The sequence below is a fragment of the Electrophorus electricus genome, chromosome 24, assembly GCF_041902795.1.
Source record: "Electrophorus electricus isolate QZ-2024a chromosome 24, ASM4190279v1, whole genome shotgun sequence".
Lineage (NCBI taxonomy): Eukaryota > Metazoa > Chordata > Actinopteri > Gymnotiformes > Gymnotidae > Electrophorus > Electrophorus electricus.
In genome coordinates this window covers 11,448,950-11,472,318 of record NC_137520.1, presented here as the reverse complement: position 1 = coordinate 11,472,318, position 23,369 = coordinate 11,448,950, and the positions used below count along the sequence as shown (strand labels likewise).

At 41.1% G+C, this 23,369-nt stretch overlaps 1 long non-coding RNA gene across 1 annotated transcript; it reads right to left on the bottom strand.

Moving 5' to 3' along the window:
* Positions 1 to 4,063: 4,063 nt before the first annotated feature.
* On the bottom strand, positions 4,064 to 11,745 carry LOC145653599 (uncharacterized). The gene is made up of 3 exons (XR_014119813.1): positions 11,457 to 11,745; positions 8,534 to 8,733; positions 4,064 to 5,034 (listed from the first exon to the last, which is right to left on the bottom strand). It is a non-coding gene; the product is annotated as an uncharacterized LOC145653599 (long non-coding RNA).
* Positions 11,746 to 23,369: the final 11,624 nt, after the last annotated feature.

Below are 23,369 nucleotides of genomic sequence, written 5' to 3'. Positions count from 1 at the left end.
ACTACTTGTTGCCTGGCAACTAGGTGTCCTGGTAACAGTTTCTAAATGTGAACAGAACCTCAGAACAATAGACATATACTCAAGGAAATGATTCCCTGTGCTCTCCAAACCAACCTCGAGGATTAAAGTCATTCAATATTGATTGGTCACCAAGCTCACTGTTTTGGCACATGAGTAATATGAGAATGGAGTGTCAATCATAATGGATTTGTGTGGTGGGGGTTTCAACCCATTGTGTATAATTAGGTGTAAAATAACATACGCCACAGGGCAATGGGATCCAGCATCAGCTACAACAAAACCCTTTCCACCTCTATTCTCTTCTGTTTCTTCTGTTAAACAGAAATCTCAGCCTCAGCTGCATGTTTGCGTAGCACATTTCTAAAGAATGTGATATGATAGTGAACTTCATATGTTCACTATTACTGACATTAGTAGTGTTTAGTTTTGTCAGTGCTGTAGTGAAAACGTCAGAATCAGACTCAAGTATGCTTGTGCATATGAGGAATTTGCCTGTGCACCACTGCTCACACACCGCAGCGGAATTTGCAATCATATAAAGATACATTCCTGAATCTTCCACGTATACAGACAGTCACCCAGGCATCCCACCTGACTGGCTATGAAAAATATGTAATATGTTTTTCATAGTCTTAATGACATTTTAATCTAATGGTTTGTGCTTGAATTATACTACTGATTAAATAATCGATATGTTTATGAATCGATTTCTAAAACAAAGCATTATTAAATTTCTATACAATTAATATAATAAATAATATAAGATTACAATTTATTTTAAACTTTAGTCCCTCACCTTAGAAGTGCTCATCATATGTAAGAATTCAATACTGAATTAAAAACAGGGGAGAGCCTCATGAAGCTGGTTAATATAATACCAAGAGTGTGCAAAGCTGCCTTCAAAGTAAAGGGTGGCTACACATATAACAACACAGCATAATTCCACCATGTGCCACTTCATTTTTTGGATACCATAACTGGTATTTCTAATATGTAAAAAATATTAAAAATAAACAAAGATAGAGGTACTCAAAATTGCAGTGAAGGAATGTGCTTCTATATATATATAGAATATATATCATATATATATATATATATATATATATATATATATATATATATATATATATATATATATATATATATATCATAAAAGTAAAAGTATAAAGATCACTATTAAATGGTAGAGTGAGTATCACAATGAACAATCTCTTATTTAGCGTGATCTTAACACTACAATGATTTTGGGAAATGGGACCTAGATAAGCAAGTGCACAATCAGAAAATTGTGTGTGTGTGTGTGTGTGTGTGTGTGTGTGTGTGTGTGTGTGTGTGTGTGTGTGTGTGTGTGTGCGTGCTCGTGCGTTCATACACACACACGTGTATGCATCCATGTGTGTGTTTGTAAGAGATAAAGACATGTATATCTCCATAGACAGTGAAAAATCCAATAATGACTGCTCATTGAAGCGATTGACTCAGAAGGGCACACCCAGCTACAACTGACAGTTACTGTAATCCCGTTCTCTGGCCTCACTGTAGCTCCCTCACGCCCACACCTGCTCCTGCATCCTTCTGTCATAATGAAACGTACTTTATATCCCAAAGGTTTAGTTTTATGGAAAGGCTGAGTTCTATTAATTTCTGGATAAATGAAGCAGCGTTTCTACTGATTGCATGCTGATTACTTTAAAGAAATAAGACAAACATTTTTCACTTTCCTTTCTTCAGTTCTTTGGGAAAATGGAAGGAATTTTACACATTTGCCATGAGATATGTGATTCCAAAGTTCAAATGTAGATGGCATATTATAGATGACCTCTGACTAAATTGACATTTTTAAATTAAAAATACCAGTGCATTCTGAGATAAATGTTGATGAATTCATTTTCATCTGATGGAAACATTGAGATGTTAAATGACTGGTTTAAAAGTAAACTTTATCCCTTATGTGAAGTTTCATTTAGTCTAGAAACAACTTTGAATTATACAGTGTCTGGTTAGTTTGCCACATTTTGCAAGTGAGCTGCAATCTGATAGACATGGGGTGTAAAGTGAAGGTGCACCAAGAAAACAGGCTTGTTTTACAGCCATTTACTATCCAGGATAGTTACAGCCATGTAACTATCCAGGCTCACCATCTGTTTGGTGCTTACGTGTGTGTGTGTGTGTGTGTGTGTGTGTGTGTGTGTGTGTGTGTGTGTGTGTGTGTGTGTGTGTATGTGTGTGTGTGTGTGTGTGTGTGTGTGTGTGTGTGTGTGTGTGTGTGTTTGTGGAATGATTTTGGAATAATTTTGTAACATTTGCAAACAACACTCTGTAGACGACAATCTGTGAATTAACATTGTTCAACAAAACACAGCATTCCCCTCTGAGGTTTTCTTGGCACATAAAAGAAATGCTTTTAAAAAAAAAAATCTTTATATATCTTTGAAAACATACCAGAATCATTATCATACCTTCTCAGTGCTTAGTTTAAAAATCACCTCTTGTACAACTGAGGGAGTTCACTCTGTTCGTATTTGTGCTTATTCTCCATAGAGGTATGTCACAACCGTTTAAACACAGCCCACGTGATGATCTCGCCGGTCTGTTCCACTTCAGCAGCAAACCTGCTTTAACCTCACCCCAAGCTGGCTGGAATCTAGTCCGACTGCACCTGAGCATGCACGGACCAGTGCTGGAATCCTTCACAGCTTTCCGGCAGTATGGAATTTTCTGTGATGTCACGCAATGACAGATTATTACTCTGCCCTAACCTCAGGCTCATCTCATTTGCATTGAATTAGGTATGGAATTACATTTTTGTTTCTTTTTTTTCACTCTTTTAAAAAATATATTTTTAGAAAACTAATTGAGTAAACCATTAATTCAATAATAACCTGTACTATTTTATTACAAAAACTGTAGTTAATACTAATTTTATGTTTCCAAAAATGTATGCGTTCCAATATCAATCTAAATTATTTTCAAATATGAAATTAGTCATTAATTCACACTTGTATTCACACGGAAAGTTTTGCTGATCAGGAATTGCTGCCCCCCCCCCCCCCCCCCCCATGTTCCCAACCTGGGTCCCCTTAACACTTTGGCTAATTGGTAAATCCAAAAGATAACATAAATCCATTTATGATTAAAAGAAAATTGAATTCCGAGGTAAATAAATAAAGCATTTTTGTCTTAACTGCACAAGGTAGAATTACGTGAAACACTTGGGACGTCCCATTTTAGAAGTCCTGCCAAAACTATTTATTTTAGAAATAGGTCACTGAGAAGTAAAGTAATTTCTTCCATTATGTTATATCAGCAATGAGGATTATGTTTCATTCGCTTTGCAGTCTTTTTAACTGGTACAGTGCAAGGAGCTTCTTTGGTATCTTTCATGAGGTCTTTTTTATTTGTTAGTGTTTGCATACATGACAAACCAAGACTTTGAGGTCATTCCACATCACACCTCAAAATAACCCTGTGGTTCATCACATACATTAGTTTGACATTGGTGTAAACATCAGCATGACAAGGCAACCCAATAATATCTGTTTTGCATGACATTGATTTTAAGATATATTATATACTGTAGATAAGAAAATCTATGCATATAGTCTTAATATTGTGCATTTATGTGGGTATACCCTCACAGGGCAGGGATGTATTTGAACTTAGTTTTTAAAGTATGTAATAAAGTATTTGTGCGCATTGTTTATAGTTTATAGTGGCTTTTTTTCAGCTGAAGTGATGGCCCAGATGCATTTAACTCAGACAGAGTAATCACTGGCAGTGTGGTCGTGAGAGTAGCACAATGAGTTTCTGGCTGTCTGAGGGCGCTCATGGCTAAAATGAAGTACTAAAAAAAGGAGCTCTGTCCCCATGTAACTGGATCTGCTCCCCACCGGGGCCAGTTGCTCCGCCCTGCACACAGACGAGTCTCATCGCACAACGCCCCAATGAGCAGCAGAACGAGGCTGAAATTCACCCCTTAACAAACACTCAACATACACCTGACCATGCAAAACCCTGGCTCCATAGAGCTGAAAAAATGTAGGCAGAGTCAGTGTCATCTTAAAATGTCTCTTTATTTTACAATATTGTGAGTGACATACATAAAATTGCAGCTGACAGCTGTTAAACTGAAATGGACATGTAAACACCTTGATATGTAGTACATTTGTGAATCTGCAGGTAACTTCAGAGGACACAGTTTCACTGGTTGGAAGGCTGCCAGTCTATATAGCATTCATGGATGAATACTTTGGATTTGGCTGCTCATGGAATTTGGCTACCATGACAACAAGAAGAGCACATTCCCCTGGGTAATCTTTACGTTACTTCAATTAGTTTATTACTCTTTTAATACCGCCGTGCCTATTGCTCAAATATTGTTGTAATCAAAGATTTGCAAGGTTGACATACAGAAAATGTCACACTCGATTCATTCCTGACTGGAGTAGGCTACACACACTGCATAAAAAATAAGGCAATGTGTACGTCACACACCACTCTCCACTCAAAACTAGGAGTGGCGGATGATGGCTAACACACATGACTCAGCCACCTCCTGAAGTTGAAGGGAGAAACTCTGACTCATGACACATGGAAGAGCATTGCAAATATCACCAGTCTTCCAGTGCGGGGTTCACAGTTCCTCATATGTTCTACTTCCAGCGTGAGCGGAGCAACCACTGTGACACAGTTTACACTGCCCCTCCCTGTTCTTCTAGTCAGCCATCCGACGCACACCAACCGAACAAATAAATGAAACTGTATTCTGCATGTTGCAGGATTGGTGAAAATGAAAAGGACATCCTCGACACATCTCCCATGGTCCCTTTGTCCTTGTACGCAGGATGCTGACCGATGGTGGTGTCACGTAATGGACGGCATTACCAGACAGTATTAGACACAGCTAATCAGATCTAACCGTGTCTGGTAAGACGCCAATCAACGTGCCTTGCTTCATGACGGACAGACTACATCTGCGAGTGGCATGGTGGGTTGAATGTCGCGTTCTGTATGCTAGAGAAGAGAAAGAAGCATGAAGTGAAGAGTGGAAAGGCATATTACGGCCGGTGACTGCACAGTTATGTAAGCGTCTGATGAAGTGGCCTTGACATGTAGGAAATCCTCATTACATTCACAATGCAGTCTGAGTGGACGAGCCTAAAGAGAAGATGAAAGGCAGAAACTACTGCTTCTTTTATAAAGGTAAATAATGTGTCTCTCTAATGCTGGCAAATAAAAATATGAAAGGGATATGAATAACAAACATGACTCAGTTGCATCCATCTGTGACACAGATAAAGGAAACTACCCCAGACGGGCAAACATAGGTGAGGTTCAATATTTATGACTCAATTCTTCCACCTTAATCAAACACTGGGTTGTAAAGACTGTTTAACATTTGCTTATATCTGTATATTTTGTTTTTTCATTGATAGTAATCAAGGATTTTCAGTTCCCAAAAACAGTAAAATATGGACTACAGAAAGGTTTTGCTCATTGTGAAGCCTAATGCAGAACACTCCCAAAGCCTGTTCTCTAGCAGGTGTTATAAGTAAGTGCTTGTTCTGCTAGCATTTAAGTAAAACATGAGCAGTCCAGTCTGTCAAGAAAGATCTACTGTTTTTAGGAAGATTTGCGAGCGGGGGAAAGGTCGGAACATGAGCGGGGGACCGGGAAGAGGAGGAGTGTGGGGCGTCGTTAAGTCTATTTCTGTCACGAACGTTCAGGTGAGCTCATGTGTCCGTTGCAGGATGTGCCATGCAGGTAAAACAAGCTGGTCCAATCACAGCTCTCCCACCATCACAAAAGCCACTCAGAGCACATGGGGGGAGGGGAAAAGGAAATGTCTCTCAGCACGTCTCATTCAACAGGCAACGGACTGGTATTCTTTAACTAAAGCTGGGTGGGGTCAGACAGACCAAAAAGCAGGACAGCAAAGCAAAAACGAAGTCGAACAGAACAGACACTCCCTCTCTCCTCCCGGTCTACCCCTCCTCCTCCAGAAGACATTTCTCAGGACCTGACCCATTGTCTGCTCCTAACACCTCTCCCTGCTTGCTGAGGGTCACACAAAAGCAGCCCACCTGTCACTGCATTCTACCAAACAGCCTCTCCTACACAGCAGTTGCCTTCCCTTGTAACTTTGCAACAACCTAATGGTAAGTAGCAGTAACCCCACACACACAAAAAAAAAACTTTACCGTGAGACCACACATGGCAAATGAAATCGAACATCTACTGTGTTATCCACAGAGCAACTGATTCTAAGACACTGTGCGAAGATGCTTTAAAAGATTCAGAGGGATCATCACCAAAAAATCACTAATTAGATCTGATTGGCCAGAGTTCTGCATTGGGAGTCGTAACCTCCAAGATTCCTCGGAAGCTTGCTTGTGTTTTCCAGACTGTCAAAAAACACCTGCCCTAATCTGACGTTTTCATCCTAACAGTCAAAATATAGATAAAACAAACACCGTCAGAGCTCATGTGGGCGTTGCTGTGGACTGTTGCTGGGACAACAAAGTGCTTCCACTGTTGATTATTTTAACCTCTTTTTGGGTTGCTTTGATAACAGTGCTAACAGCCTAAATTATTTTTGTGTAGGCATAACATGTACAATAGCAACCAATTTGGTTCGACAGAGCTGGAAAACTTGCTCTAAAACAAAATAGAATACAGCAAACGGCAGTACCTTTTGTCTAACATACTATGCATATTACCTAATGTAAACTGGAGAGAGTCCTTTGCAGTCATTGGGTCACCCAACAAACATCGTTACCAGACAGTGTTAGAAAACAGATACACAGTCCAGCACTGTCCGGTAAGATGGGTGTTAAGCGCCATTGGTCCAGTTTAAGTAGGTCTGTGTTGATAAAAGCGGAGGCCTCACACAGACCCAACATGGACAGGGCAAACAGCACCGCTCTGAAGTCCGAGGACGGCCTTCATCATCATTACCAGGCAGTATTAGAGGGAGTCATGATATCCAATGCTGCCTCGTAAGATGGAGAAGGCTATCCAAACAACTCTTGCAATAAAAGCGAGAAAAGAACATTTAAAAAAAAAAAAAACAGCACCTGGTGCATTTTCTTATCTTTCTTCTTTTTTTCATTTAGGTACATGGTGAAATACTGAATGAATTACTAACTGACCGTTAAAGAAAAATATGGCGAGGAAAATGTTCACATGACACACACACAAAAAGAAAACCCCAAACAAACAAATAGTAGTAATAAAATCTGTCTAATGTACAAAAACCTTGAATGGTTTTCAAAGAGCCTATTGTACACGCTTCCCCAATGTTGCATCAGACCTGATACCAGCCACCATAAAGCAGTTAAGGTTCAGCTCTGATGAACTGAGCCTGATAACACGGCGCTGGTGCACTGCAGTGGCTGCCCCGAGGAAGTGGAGAGACATAAAGGCGGATATACCACGCCAAAAAAAAACGTCTCACTTCTAGAACAGGTAGAGCTGGTATGGCCCATGCAGCAGACTGCTTTGTTCATCGGTGAGCCACCGGCTTAAGCCGACTGAGGCGGAGAGTGGGCCACTAAGCAGTTAATAATTGTCCAAACCTGTTCCAACTGGTCTGATTTGACATCACAGGCAAGGTGGGTGAGATGTGCTATCTCACAATAAAACGTCGGGTAAAAATGTTCAGACTACGCCGTACCCCCACCCAAACGACGATGTCGAAAACAACAAAGGGTTTCGCTGGGTGGTGCTGATTGGTTCATCTGCTGGAGGAGACAAAAGCTAGAATATGAACCTGTAGCACTAATTCTTCCTGAATCTGTCTAGTGCTCGCGAGAACTGCTGACTGTTGCTAAGGCTGTTTCAGGCACTCTGTTTCACTGTGTGCAGTGATAACAGCGTTGAGGAATGCTGCACTGGACTGACCTGTGACCAAGTGCTTTGGGCAGAAGGTCATTCTACACCCCTCTGGTTTACTGAATAACATCTCAAGTTTACAGCCATACAGTGTCTATGACGCAAAAATAAATGCTAGTGGTATTCTAACATGTATGTGTTTTCTAGTTAAAATAACATTAATAACGATTTCTGAGCATTTTTCATCTAACCTTAAACAATGTAAACAATGAAAATGAAAAAACAAACAAACTTCAAAAATCAAAAAGAAAAAGAAAAAGAAGAGAGAAATAGAGGGAAAGTGAGAGACAAAGTAATGGAGGGAAAGCTAAGTACCAAGACAAGGTAAATAAAGGAGAGAATGTACGCGAGACTGAAAGAGACAGAGAGACACAGAGACACAGAGACAGAGAGACACAGAGACACAGAGACACAGAGACAGAGAGACACAGAGACACAGAGACAGAGAGACACAGCGACAGAGAGACACAGAGACACAGAGACAGAGAGACACAGAGATACAGAGACAGAGAGACACAGCGACAGAGAGACACAGAGATAGAGATACAGAGACAGAGAGACACAGAGACACAGAGATAGAGATACAGAGACAGAGAGACACAGATCACCTGTAACTTACCGTTGTGAAAGGAATGTGACAAAAAAGTGAGTGGGGGAGTGGAAAGAAAAAAATCTCAAATTTCCACCAAGTGCCCGAGAAGCTCCAGCTTCCTCTCTCAGTCAGGACCCATGAAATGAAAAGCCCAAGCGAACCTGCTCTCAGACTGCAGCCTCCGCTTAGTTAATCATCAGCGTTAGAAACCAGTGCAGCAGGGCCTTCTGAGAAAGAAAACGAGGGGGAACGAGGGGGAACGAGGGAGAAAGAGGGAGAACGAGGGAGAACGAGGGAGAAAGAGGGAGAACGAGGGAGAAAGAGGGGTAAGCGAAATGAGAATAAGGATTAAAGACAGCAAAGTGAAGCAAGACACATGAAACAAGTTCATACTTTGTTACTCTGCACATCTTCAGAGCATCGCACACTCTGCCTCGGTTGCCAGTTCCTTCTGTTCCTTTACACTCTTCCAGGTTTAAATCAAGTTAACCAAAGTTAGTGCAGGTCGACCCATTCCCCACTACCTACAGTCGCTGGTTGTGAGGTGTGATCGGGCAACTGCCCTCCTCACTGGAGTGTGACTCTGTAGTGAAAAGAACAAGCTGAAAGGTAAACTAGGCTGAGCCTTAATCAATAGTTAGTGCCTGTGTAAAGGACAAAGCAATGGAAACCTTAGCCCTTACTTCAAGGCGGGCCCTGCACTGCCAGCTGTAATTGCGTTTCAGGTTTAGATGGGTGTGTTGTTTTGTGTCGTTGCGCTGTGGGCATCACGGTGGCACAGTGTTGGACTAGCCTTTACTGAACCGCTGACCTCATTGTCAGGCTACCCCCTACCACCCATTTCTCTCCCTAGCCAGTTATTGATTAAAATGTATCAATAAGCGTGATGGTCTATTTTGAATATCTCCAAAGCATTTCCATTTGGAGCGTCAGCCTCCTTTCACTTTCTATTTGAACTGGCTGTAAAAAAAAAAAAAAAAAAAGATAAAGTCTATTTGCATTAAAAAAACTTGTTTTTCAAGACATTAGCTGGTTTGAGTGAATGTGCAATGTTGGTCATACAGGGTAAACAAAGGGCATACACAAGAGGATGTCACAACTTCAGCTAAGTAGGAGTCATACATCGATGTTTTCATAATGTCAGTTATTATAATTATTATAATCTCAGTTATTATGAACACGTGTTATTATACTTTGCATATTACCTGCTATGTAAAAAAAAAATTAAAGAGTAGGTCACACGATATTTTTCACATTTGCTCTTTAAAAACAATCAAAGTAGTTTGATTTTAAAACGTAGCCTGCTAAATTTTTATTTATTTTTTTAAAGATTTCAGTACTTCAGTATAGGTTCTTGTACTTAAATTCACTTACTATTTTACCAAAAATAATCAGTACATGGTTATCTAGAAGCATCCAGAACACCTGAATCCTAGAAGGAATGCCGTGTAGCAGTAACAGATATTCCATACATACAGTTAACATGAAATGCTGCCCCTTGCTTAGTCACAGTGATTAAAATGTCTGGCCCTATGCAAACAAGCCCAGAGTATGAACTACTCTGACCTCTCACCTGTGCATTTTAATTAATACTTCTTCTTCCTCCCTTTGCCCTCATGAAGAAGTAAATACACGTACACACACAGACACACACAAAACCCGCTGCCCAACTCTAGCATTTGCTTTTCACTCTGCATGTAGAATAAGCTTAATCTAAACTGCCTTCAGCTCTAATCAGCTTCCAGTGAGGACTTGCGTTAGGCAGCGGCATTCTCCCATTGGGGAGTGTGATTCTGATAATATGCTGGCTACGTTATAAAACTGTGACAAATGAGTCATTCAGATGAGGGAATGAAACAGACTCATTTTCCTCCTCCCACCAATCAAAACCCTCCACCTCACTGTGCATCCATTGTACTGCCTGGCCGACATTTTCTCTCTGCCGAAGACCACCTCTCACAACACAGTAGATTTGCTCAGATTACTAATAAAAAAAAACTCATGACATTTGGGCAGCAGGTTTTAAAATTTTAGGATTGTGAAACAGTGTGGAAATTATCATAATGTTCATATGTGAAGACAATATCTTATAAACATTCCAAGTTCAACCTCCATTAATTATTGCAACTGCTTTTCACGACATTAAAGAGCAAGCAAAACCAGAATTCATTGTCTTGTTTCTTCTAAAATATGCCAAAGAGACACGTAAGGACAAGTCTAACTCCCAGCCGTTATGGTCGCTATAAGGAAGCCAGAGCACAACTGAAGCTCAGATGCTTACTCTCAACGGCTTACACACACAAACCACTCAACAGTTTACATTCAAAACCTAAAAATCACCCAATATGCAATTTGAAACTTTTTGGTTTTTACAGTTAAAAAGTTAAACGCATTAAAATTTTAAATATTTGTTCACCTGATGTTTTTTTTAATCTTTTTCAAGTCTCTCATGTAAGTCACTGAATCTTTTACATAATCATTAATGAGTAACGATAAGTTAGCATGTCTTACAGACATCCGGCTGTGAGTCTCTGAAGGAGTGTTACCAGAGGTAGAGGAGCAGGCAACAAACCCCCTTCCTTTACCCCCTTTGACAAGTCTGGCGTTTTGCCTCTACCTGCCCAAACTGGTCTATCCAGTCAAGGAATGAGTGTTTGCGTCTATTGTGTTCTCTTTTTCTTTCCATTTAAATAGATTGGAATCTGATACAGATTATGATATAACCCTATTCAGACCGAAAAGTTCACCTTTAACAAAATAACAACAATACTTTTCTTGCCTCTTCTAACAGCCGCAACTTTTTTATGTTCAAAATACGAACGAAACCTACATCACATAGGTAGCCACTGAAACGTCCTTTTTAAAGAAAACAGCCAAAAGCGAGCATAGCCATTGCAAAACACCTTAACAAGGAAAGAAGGTAATAACTTATTTCAAGTTAAAAATTTACCCTTTTCTTCCTGAGAGTGGTCCACTGGCTAGACACCAGATAGGAGAGACACCTTTGTATGTCAGTTGTGCTCAGAGACTTGCCTTCCTCTCTGGTTGATCGACGCCCTGTTTGACACCGAATGCCTTATTTTCAGATGGAAGATCATCTTGGGTTGCATACTGGGTTCCCAGCTAGGAGCCAGACACAGAACTGGCACAAGGTAAACATCATCAGGTATGTCTTTGTCTTTGCGAAGACGGCGCTGGTTGCTTGAGGCGATGCGACCTGTTTAAGCTCTTTGAGAAGAGAGACAGAATTTGTAAAGGACTTGGTTTACATGTAGCAGGTCTCCCCCCCACCCCCACAGGTGTAATTTTCATGCCGCAGCCAATCTCTTTAGCCTCTAGCACTTGCAGGTGTGTCCCTCGCTCTGTGATAGGACGGTCCCGCCCCGGAGGACACCCTCCACCTGCCCCCGCCCAAGGTGCTTTAAGAATGTTTATGATGTCAGCTTTAGCTTTTTTCTGTGGCTCAGGAGGGACTCAGAGACTGGCTTCTGGGCTCCATCGAGACCACTGCATATGAGCTGAAACCCACACCATTGCCATATAGACAGTAAGACTCAGTGAAGAGCACTTGTAAAGGGATATGTACCCTGGCCCGTATCTGTTCTGCTCATACGAGGCAGAGAGACGCTGAACACCTGCCCTTCGTCCCCTTTCTTGTCGGCATTCCCACACCCAACTGCACGGAGCACTCAGCCATACACAACCCATAATGTAGTGACTGACGGCAGGTATACTGCATGTCATCTGCGTGAAGGGAGTAACTCAAAACAGGCCAGGAAGTGAGCCCTGCCGTGCGTGTACAGGGGACCTGGGGGCATCTCCCCTAAGCCTTGTCTGTCTGCTGCAGACCGCCCAGGCTGGGTGGCACTCAGAGGGAATGATGTAATTGTGTGCAGTAGGTCATGCAACGTGGATAAGGCTTCACACTGATCCGGTGTTTTAAAGGTGACACAAGAGTGGTGTTATAAGAGGTGGGCATGGGAACCTAACAGAAGAAACACTAGCTCCGACAACCAGAGACAAAACATTTTGAAGCCCCAAACAGGAGAACGGCTTCAACAACAGCATGGCAGCTACCGGGCCACTTCCTGATGGAGAGCAGAGTAACCCAACTGTCCTTATTGTGCCTAGCGGGTGTGGTCGTATGGTACTGGTGCCGTTGAATGGCTTTTGTGGCAGCAGATCCAGGCAGTGGCTTGCCAGTTGCACTGTTTCCTGACTGAGGATTTAATGATGTTGTTCGGGACGTTAATGGCTAGGTGTCCTCTCAGCCGTCACACATTGTGCATGAGCATCATGCCGGGACAATGGGCTGAGGTTTTTCCCATGACTACCTGATACTCCAAGGTGTAGGACACAATGGCCCACCTCACCTCCGGCAGTTAATCTCTCCACACTGATCTGAGCTACAGCCCCTTTGACCGATATGCAGTGTGCTAACTGGTATAATCAAGGATAACATTACCATAGTAATAAAAGTACAGCGAACCCAAACAAAATAAAACTAGAGGGGAAAAAAAACTACTAAATTATGTATTTAAGTATTCAACGGTAAGTAGTATTCAGAAATGTATTCAACAGTAAGCAGTATTCTAGATAGCAATACCATCCAATAGGCCATTGAGATGTTCATCTTTTTTCTTTTGTAAACAGACTGAATCACGTCCTATCCCCCACTAATACCTGCAGTCTGTGAAGAAGAATGTTAAAGTTAATTAAGGTATGCTGTCTTTCAATATGGTTATAGTTACACAATACATAGACTTTGCTTCTTTCCAAAGTGCCTGTCAAAAGTGTAATAGTTGCTTAGAATTTTGATAATGCTTTTAACCCCAGAGGACACCTCCCACTCACCCTCACAAATATTTATGATATCAGTTTTAGCTTCATGTGTAGCTCAAAAGGAGCTCCTTTAGGCTTTCCAGGAATCTTTTTCCTACCTGTACTCCCCGAACCCAAACCCATGTGCCTCAAATGAGCATCTGTCAATTACAAGGAATGATAACCTATAGTCGTTCATAGATTTCTAGGTGAAGTCTAGCACATTCTGGGGGGTTGGGGGTTACTTAATCTTGCTTCTAGTTACTGGTTCACTCTTGGGATACTCTTGAGGCCCAGCATGCAGTGCATCCTGATTACTGGAGCAGGGAAAAGCCCATATGAAGCACGGACAAAGAGCCGTTCCCATTTGCTGGAGGCCTTGGTGAAGCTCTTCTCCCCAGGCATCCGGGAGCTTCCTCCCCACCCCACCCCCATGATGCCTGCTCCTAAGGTAGTCCGGGAAACTGGCCCTCATGAAAGGTGCACTTTGTTTAGCATGCGATAATTTGCATTTCAAATGAGGCCTCAGAGCGAAGCGGCAGAGCACAAGCAAAGCTCATTTGGATAGAGATAGACATCAGCCACACCTGTCATGCACAGCCAGCAGAGGGGGTTTTCATGGGCGGATTGCTGCGTTTCCAGCAGGTCAGGCCCTCGGAGTGAGAACCGTGATGCTGACCAAGAATACTGCCGCCAGAGGGGATTAATCCTCGCAGTCAGGGCTGTGTGCATGACCTCAGTGGACGCGGACAGCCACTCCAAGTGGCAAAGTGTAGTAAATGCACTTTAACATGTTGCTTTGCATGTTCATCTGCATTTACTACCTAAATCCTATGTACACAAACTACTAGACCACTGGGTCCACCCCGTCCTCACTGAAAAACAAATGATGTGTTTATGGATAAGGTTTTATACAGACTGCGGATCAGAAAATGGTTCTGAAAGTTCTAAAAATTGTTCTAAAATAATAATCATGTGGTCTCCTTCAACCAAACAGAAACAAGATGAAATGCCAAATTTAAAGAAGACAGATCTATGCCCTACTGCTGCATGTGTGGACATGGAAGTGCACAGTTATGAACACAGACATAAAGCTCCACACACTTCTTACAACTGACCTTAGAGTCTTCTTTGAACTGTGTGATAAGGTAAACCGCGATGACTCACTAATGGTATCTTTAGATTAAAACAGTGCTGCTGTGAGATCTTAATGTATGTCCACTCACATCTGTTTCTCCCATCAGTGCCTTTCATTCTCCGTGCTTTGCTTTTGACTCTTGATTAAGGTGTCTCCTGCCTAATTACAGAGACTTACACTGTCCCTGCAGGAAATGACTTAGCACAGGTCGGGTAATAAAAGGGCCCGTGGTAGGATGAAAATGCATATTTTATCTTCTTTCATGGCTGCCTGTGTAAAAATGTGGTAAGTAAAATGTGTTGGAGATTTAAGTGTGCTTCACTTCTGCACCTTAACGATCTCCCAATTATCACTAATCAGTACACTACTAATAGCCCAAAGAGGTTTGACATCCAATCTCTCTAATGCACACATGTTAAATATTAAATGCTAAGCCTAATTTTTGTGTTTAATTACTATACCCTGCCTTTGTCATGAAAGGTTGTTCCCTGCCCATACACTAATCACAGGAGACCATGCTTTTGGTGCCACACGAGCGTGCTTGCAACCACAGCCCTGCTCCAACTTGCCACCTCTCACTATCATCTGGTAATTGGCCCCTGGAGACTGTCAGGGTTGCGTGTGTCTGTGTGTGGGTGGAAGTAAGCCTACCTAAAAGTCCACATGGAACGTGGTTGCCATAGGAGAGAGAGAAGAAGTCAGACTTAGCAATTACTGGAACTCTTCCTCCACAACAGGTTAGCTAACAAATGACACAGGGCTTTATTCACATTAATGATATTATGCTTTTTGACTGCAGTATCATAGCATGTACAATTAGTCATACTATGACTTTCATAAAGTAACTAATCTAAAGTTACTTCAAGAGAATCGTTATTCAGTAAATTACCAACAAACGCCAATACAAAACTATGTTTAAACAGCATAGATATCACACATTGCTCATCAGAGTTTAGGGGACCCAAATCGTAGTACCCCATACAAGTGCTAAGAATTAGAATTCAATTTCTATTTCACTTAAAATTGTCAGAGGACTAACATGAGTCTTTGTCTAAGTAACCTCATCAAAGGAAAAAAGTAGGTCAGAATTTGAAATATGTCTAGTTTTAAAAGGTCACAATTTGGAAATATGTCTACTTCAATTATTAAGCAAATGGAAAATGCTTGGATCTTTTGATGTAGGTGCTCTACAAAACTGGGACCTGATCTGTCATGAGTAAAAATAATCTCTAGATTACAAACGTGTATTCAGTAAGAGTATGCGTGTGTGCGTGCATGCGTTAGTGTGTGTGCACACACACACATAAAGTCTTCCTGTGTGTGTGTGTGTGTGTGTGTGTGTGTGTGTGTGTGTGTGTGTGTGTCTGTGTATGTGCGTGTGTGTGCGCTTGGGTGTATAGGTGTGTGTGTGTGTGTGTGTGTGTGTGTGTGTGTGTGTGTGTGTGTGTGAGAGAGAGAGAGAGAGAGAGAGAGCAGTAAATTGCCATCATTTAAAATAGAGCAGGGCCATACATCTATGGTGTTAGACATTACACATACAATATTTGACCATGGACAATCCCAGAACATATGGTGTTCCATCCCATCTGCTCCAGTATCATATACTGCATATAGCAGCAATACAGTGTGTAGAGAGGTTGTATAAGATGTATAAAATTGGTGCATTAGATTTCTGAATGGGAAAAAAAGTATTTTGACTTAATTCTGTAATAAAGATCACACTGAAAGATATAGAAGTTTGTATAGAAACTACAGGAGGTGTTTTAATAAAGGAACATCCAGATAAGCATGCGATCAGATGAGAGGGGGAATAAATGGACAAATAGACAAAACAAATTATGTTGAAATATCCAAGAAACATTCAAAAAACATTCTCCCATTAGCTAACCACCAGTGGCTATCCTACATTACATAACAGCTGACCTTCCAGCAATAAATATTAGCATCAATTTTTCCTTTTTGTGTGCAAGATAAAATCCTTTAGATAAAATAACCCCAAATAAATGTACCACAAAATAATCTATGTACCTCAACTGTCCCTTGTGCATAATGTGATATCTGTAAAACTAGTCAATTTTCAGATTACAATTTCCAAATTACAAAAAATATATATATAGAACTGTTACACACCCATTAAACACCAAGTCTCTGTGAATGATCAGCATTAGTCATAACAGATGTAGAGATGTGATTTCATTTGCATTCAAAGACAAGCCATTAAATATTATTGACCCAATATAATGCATAGTAAAATATAGCCATCTTTAGTCTGATGCGTCAGACCATCAAACACACCTGTGCTGCCTCTATTTTACATCACACTAAAATGCTGAAAGGGAATCGGTGACTATAGAGGTTATTTGGTAAACAGGAATGAATGTTGACGCACTGGTCTGTCGTCCTGTTGTTCTCTGCTAAGTGCCACGTCTGCGTGGTTGGGTATCAGAGTATATATGGTATTGTTCAGCTATGTGTGCTTTTCAAGAGACAACATAATCCTGTAGTGCATGAGCACACCTGCTGCCTTTATGGTTTAACAAAAGCATTGTGACATCATGAGGATGATAATCTCATGGCAAAAATAATACTTATATAAAATCTTTCTATCCTATATAATGATTTACTGTACAATTCTACAGTGTGAAGCATTTTATCATATTATGCCTTGCTAGCCTGCACACAATAAAATGGAATTTGTTATGTGTTTAATCGTATTATTCAGAATGCTAAATGCGTGCAAGGAGCTTCACAATAACATAGTATTATTCTTCATCTGATCAGACCATGGGAACACGAGGGCACAGATGGAGAAGCAGCAGCAAGCCCGGGTAATGATGCAAGATGTGTGATGCAATTGGCCCCCAGGGAGCTCAGATCACCGGGAGCCAGAGACATCCACAGGTCCCTCTGGACTTGATGCCATGGATGACACTGAAAGGATGTGTTATCTTAATCTGAACAGAGAATCCTCCAAGAAATGCAAAGATATTTGTAAAAAAAAGAAAAGAAAAGAAAGAAAATCTTTTAAAAAGCCAAATTGTATTTCTGACCAATATTGTTCTTAGATCTATGCCAAAAATAATACAATCTGTTATGAACAATAAATAAAACAGTGATAACTGCCTCAGATACACCACAAGTAGAATATTGGACCCTTAGTTATACGTGCAATGTTGCAAAGCACTGCATTTTACCCAGAGTCATGGAAGAATGAGCCCACTAAAACAATCATACATCAGGACCTTTCAGAGGCTGCATCGATGGCTGCTGGATGTCCACAAATCATCTTCTTTCCAGTACATTTCATTCTTGAAAATCGCATATACATATTTAAAGCATGCTGAATCCAAACTATAATTTTTACAGCCACAAAACCAAACCTCACAGACCAAACTGCAGTGAATCAGTATCTGCTGTGTTCATATAATGCCAGCTGGATACAAATGAGCAATGAAAAAGTGAATTAAATCCAGCACTGCAGGTGTTAATTCAACACTGGATTTTTTTTTTTACTGTTCAGTATATCACATCAAATATAGCACCAGTCTAATTTGAACTGGCACTCAGTTAATTAAGACAGGGTTTGGAATTACAAGTAGCCTTAATCAAGACTAAGTTCTCAGAGAGCGGGGGGGGGGGGGGGGGGCTGTCTCAGGAGGCAGAGCTGCTTTGCTCTGATTGATATTTATTGACCAATTGACACTGAACACCTGACATATGGATTGTCAAGAAAGCCAAGCCAAGCCAAGCGGATCATGTCAGCTGTTAGCCATTCCTGTTTCTGCTAGTGCAGTCAACTACAACCTGCTCCTGATGTGGCACCTGATGCATTTGCACTACAAACAGACTCGTTTTTATGTGAATGGTGCTGAGAATGAAAATGTTTTTAAAACAAAATAGAAATAATAAAAATATCAATAATTAATATGTTAGTTAAATTCACCTAAGTAGTCTTTTAGGGACGGAAAATTCATGGTTTTCATCTGGAAGTCACATTTCATGCACTGCCCTTCACAGAAGTGGAGATGTGAGAATCCAAATTTAAAATGATTTACAGCAGAGACAAAACAGGCTTTATCGGAGACTGGACACTTCAGAGGAAACGGGAGAGCTGTTAAACGTGTAATACGTCTCCACATGAAATACAGAACCTCTCCGCGTGCAAATGGTTGTCAGCGCTTGGAGCATGGTGCATGTATTCCTGATGACAGGAAGACTCCAGCTCATGGCTTTTTTTTAACTCTGCCTTCTGCTTGCTTGTGGATAAATTATCATCTGAAATTATGAAGTGCAAAAATAAATAAATAAAAAGAATTCACTGCAGAAGCAGTGTAAATGTTCTTTAGTTGTAGTTAAAGGAGTATCTGTTAAAACTAAAGTGAAGCAGGTGTTGCAGGCGTAGTGATCATAGACAAGGCAGCAAAAATCTTAAATATCTCAAATATCATATGGCATTCTGCTAAACTCGGGACATTTCATTCTACTTGTGTCACTCTAAGATAATAATCTGCAGATTTTATATATTTTTTGATTCGGGGACAATCAAAGTCCAAAACACTGAACATGACACATGATGAGGTGCATCTCATGGAGCGAGCTATTCATTAACACGTCAAATAGACTTAATAAAACGGCACTGGCCGAGTTTTAATGACTGTACAAACACAATGCAAAGGACAGCCCTTCAATAAAGAGGCCCTGAGGCTAGAAGCAACACAGTGTGAAATTTAGACTAGAACCCAGCGCACATGCCACAAAATATACGAGCCTGGGTTTAATGGAAGCACAGAAACAGAAAGCGTGGTGCACTGTCCTCAGCCATGCACACCATGCGTCAATGACTCACCAAACAAAACAAGCCTGCAGAAATCGCGACCATCTTAAATACCCTCAAAGTAATAAATGCCATAAATGTCACAATATAGTTTAAGATGCTCTTCACAACATAATGATCAAATAGATTTCTATTGAAAACAAAACATAAAACACAAACAAAAGAAAAGTCAAAGTAGAAAAAAAGGTTAAAAGAAAAACTAAATCATAACTTCAGCAGTAATGCAAGAAACAAACACACAGCGCTTACCTCAGGTGACACGCCACTGCGTTATTCCTCAGCACACCAGGCCCTGCACAACCACATTAAAAAAGTACAGTGCTAGCTGAATTCAGCCATCTTGGTCCAGACATACAAACAAGCATGTACACTCATCTGACCATTATGTTTCAACCCTGCCACAGTCAATTGATAACTGCTTTCCAAACACACAAACGTTTCTATCTCAGAAAGATGTCCAACTACATGTGTGGGTTAAGCCAAGATGGAGCGGAAAAGATGCCGGCCGTCTGGGATGGGTAGTTTGAAGAATGCATTGGTGTTATCTATGTGGGTTATGCAAGAATAACTTGGTGGAAACCATTGCCTGGTACTGTACTGGGCCCCTGCCTGCGCGCAGCCAACGAACACTGCCCTGAAGAATTCCTAATTGCCCTTGCTGAGTGGGAGACTGTCAGGCTGCTGTGGGTTGCCCCGTCTGGGTTATCGCCCATGCTCCACACTTATACTATTTTACCAATGGTACTATTTTTAGTGTTGAAAGCCTTCTCCCCTATGAGTGAGGTCATCACTTTAAAAATGACAGGAGAGAACTATGAGTTAGGAGCTCTAGTTAAACTTAATCACACCAAAAAAAACCAACAAAAAGCCTTTGGGGTACCGTATATCTAAGAGATTTAAAAGGAGCTTCCTAGTTTCCTATGTTACTCTCTTTCAAAAAAGGTGCTTTCTTAGCGTGAAATTGTTGTGTTGCTTATTTTTTATGCCTTTAATGCACATGCTCATATAAGTAAAATAACCTAAAGGGGGGAAGAGACATGCAACAACTGAACACCTCGGCAATAGATCTGCTCACAATAGGAGTGAGGTGAGGAAGACAGGTATCAAATGCACAGATGAAAGAGGCCTGCAGATTTAGGGTCTTTTTTGCCTTTGTGTGTTCAAAGGAAGCAGCTGTTGAGTACACCAGCTTAGGGCCTATTCATCTGGGGGCGAAACAGAATGGTTTTCCTAAGGCATAGAAAAACTGCTGCAAATATACACACCAATATGCGCATGCACACATGCACAGACCACAGACACACACACACACACACACACACACACACACACACACGCACACGCACACATGCACACACACACACTCATGCATAGACGCAGATGCGCGCACACACACACACACACATACGCATACACACTTCAAAGGCTAAAGAGAGGTGCTCTAGTATACTACACTTAGGACCTATTCATCTGGGGGGCGAGACAGAATGGTTTTCCCAAAGCATAGAAAAACTGCTGTAAATATACACACCAATATACCTGTGCGCACATGCACAGATCACAGACACACACATATGCGCTCTCTCTCTCTCTCTCTCTCTCTCTCTCTCTCTCTCACACACACACACACACACACATCAAAGTCTACAGAGAGGTGCTCTAGTAGACTCCACTCTTTAACTCTGTCATTAGTTTCATAAACAGGATTTGTTTCATCAGAAGTAGCCAAGTCTCCAAGCCTGTTGTGTAATTAATATCAAATAACTACTCATCAAAATTCTGGAAGGGTATATAATAGCCAAAGTCTTTTTTTTCTACTTCCAAAGTAAGACAATAACATATAGTAAGTGCTGCAAAACTGCTCAGTTACCCTTTTAACTATATATTGGTGTGCTTGAGATAAATTCTGAAAAAGCTATTTCGAACTAACAATTAGCAATGTAAAGGTGGAGTGTTTCCTGTCTACTTCTGAAAAGACATCACAGACAAAACAAACTGAAGGCAGATGTCATCAGGTGACAGCCTAGTCCAGGTCTTACTCCCCAAACACCAGGTAAATCAGATGTTTTTCTCTCATTTGGTGAAATTCAAATAGGGCCCAGGCCTCGTATATGTCATGCTTCCTGCTGCATTAGTCTCCACAAAGGTACAGTTCAAATTTGCATCACAACCAAACTCTACAAGTGTGTTAATGTGTGATCCTTTGGTTAGAAAAGTAAAAATGGCGACTCCTTTTGGCCTATTACAAAGCATTAATGAGCACAAAGGGATAAATAGTATTAAGGGCCAAATAATATTAAGAACATTTAGAACATGTATCAATGCGAAATCACCTGCAACCTGCACACATACGTTGACAATCAACACACATACTGTGTGTAACTACATGCTGTGGTAACTACACATACTGAATTAAAGGCTCGTCCAAAGAGCCAGCCGAAGGGAGCAGAACGAAAGTTCTCATTTTCATTTTTCTATTCAAATAGATTTGCATGGGTTGGTTGAAGGCAGGGCCCTGCACAGCACGAGACAAGGGCTTTCTGTGGCTGTCTGCTGCTTTACTCACTCTCTTGCTGAAGCCAAAGCAACATGCAAAGCGAGCTTCAGGACGATTCCCCATCCCCCCATGCGGAGCAGGGCACCTGCATGCTTTGTGAAAGGCGGGCTCCTGTGCTGGGGTCACTGTCGGCTCCCCTTTTAACCCCCTCTTAGTGTTTGTCATTTCAATAACTCTTGCAGTAGTGATGAACTTGCGCTTTACAACATATCTGAAGGCTAAAGGCACTTGCTGGTCAAGTCAGGACTGTGATAAGTGGGCCTATACACGATAAGGACGGGTAAAACTGGAAGGATGTTGACCTCGCTGCAGATAACACAAGCCACCACAGATTGCTCTAAGCCTGCCACAGATTGCACTGAGACTGCCGGTTTTCCCCAAAGGCTTCTCGTCTAGAGGTTCATTTAGAGGGTGATTATTAGTGGACTGATTTAACGAGGCCCATCTGCATGCGCACAACAGGACAGATGGCACTTACTAGCAGAGCTCAATTCTGCACACAGGTATACAACACATATCCCTCAGCATTTATTACCTTTGCGATTGTGTTTCCTGGTACTCAAATTATGCTATTCAAAATAGGTTAACCAAAGTGACCTTAACTTGGACCCAAGACCTGTGAAACTGAAGTCTGCGTGCTAAACCATCTGGAGTGCAGCAGACTCCTAAAAAAATCTTTCATTATTGCCACTAATAGTATCTGTGAGCATACAATGGAATAAAATTTTAGGCAAGGCCAGCAGAAGGTTGGTGAGCAAGTCTCTCCAAGGAGGTCAGCCCACGAGGCTATTCCTGCTGCGAGACTCATTGCATCAGTCTGTGATGCACCATGGTAACAGGGCCTCGGTAACTGACTTGGAGTAGAGAAGTGGAGACAAACAGAGGTGTTCGCATAGAGGAAGCTCATCAAACTGAGACTTCTCATATCATGATACCATGTAAAGCCCATCCATGACTTATATTTCAGTTGGTTGCTTGCACTAGAAAGGTCAGTTACATAAATAATTCAGTTGTGTTAATAAAAATGTTTAATATTATTTGTTTGCTGGGAAATATAGGGCCAGGAAACTTGGTGGTTACCTGTGAGGAGGCTGCATCAACAAATAGAACAAACAGAAGGAAAAAAAAAGGCCTTCCACTGAACCACTGCTGACAGACACGATTGCTATCATGTTCCCACGGACCGGTAATACATAAATCATAATGACTCTGACGATGAGGTCATCCATCATAAATTGCACTGGAATTATCCCCATTGTAAATTCATTTATTTATCCCCATACATTTATGCAGATGCTTGTCTTTATAAGGCATCTGTGCACTCACTAATACCTCATTCATATGCACAGTAGCAGTTTATATGAACTATTTTATATGATGTGTAGTCATAATGTGCTATATGCAGTAACACTTAAAGTGTAATGCATCACAACATTCCACTTACTGGAAAACGAAATCATGTTGTGCCCAAGTACATACATTAATTCATACAATTATAATTATTAATTTAGAA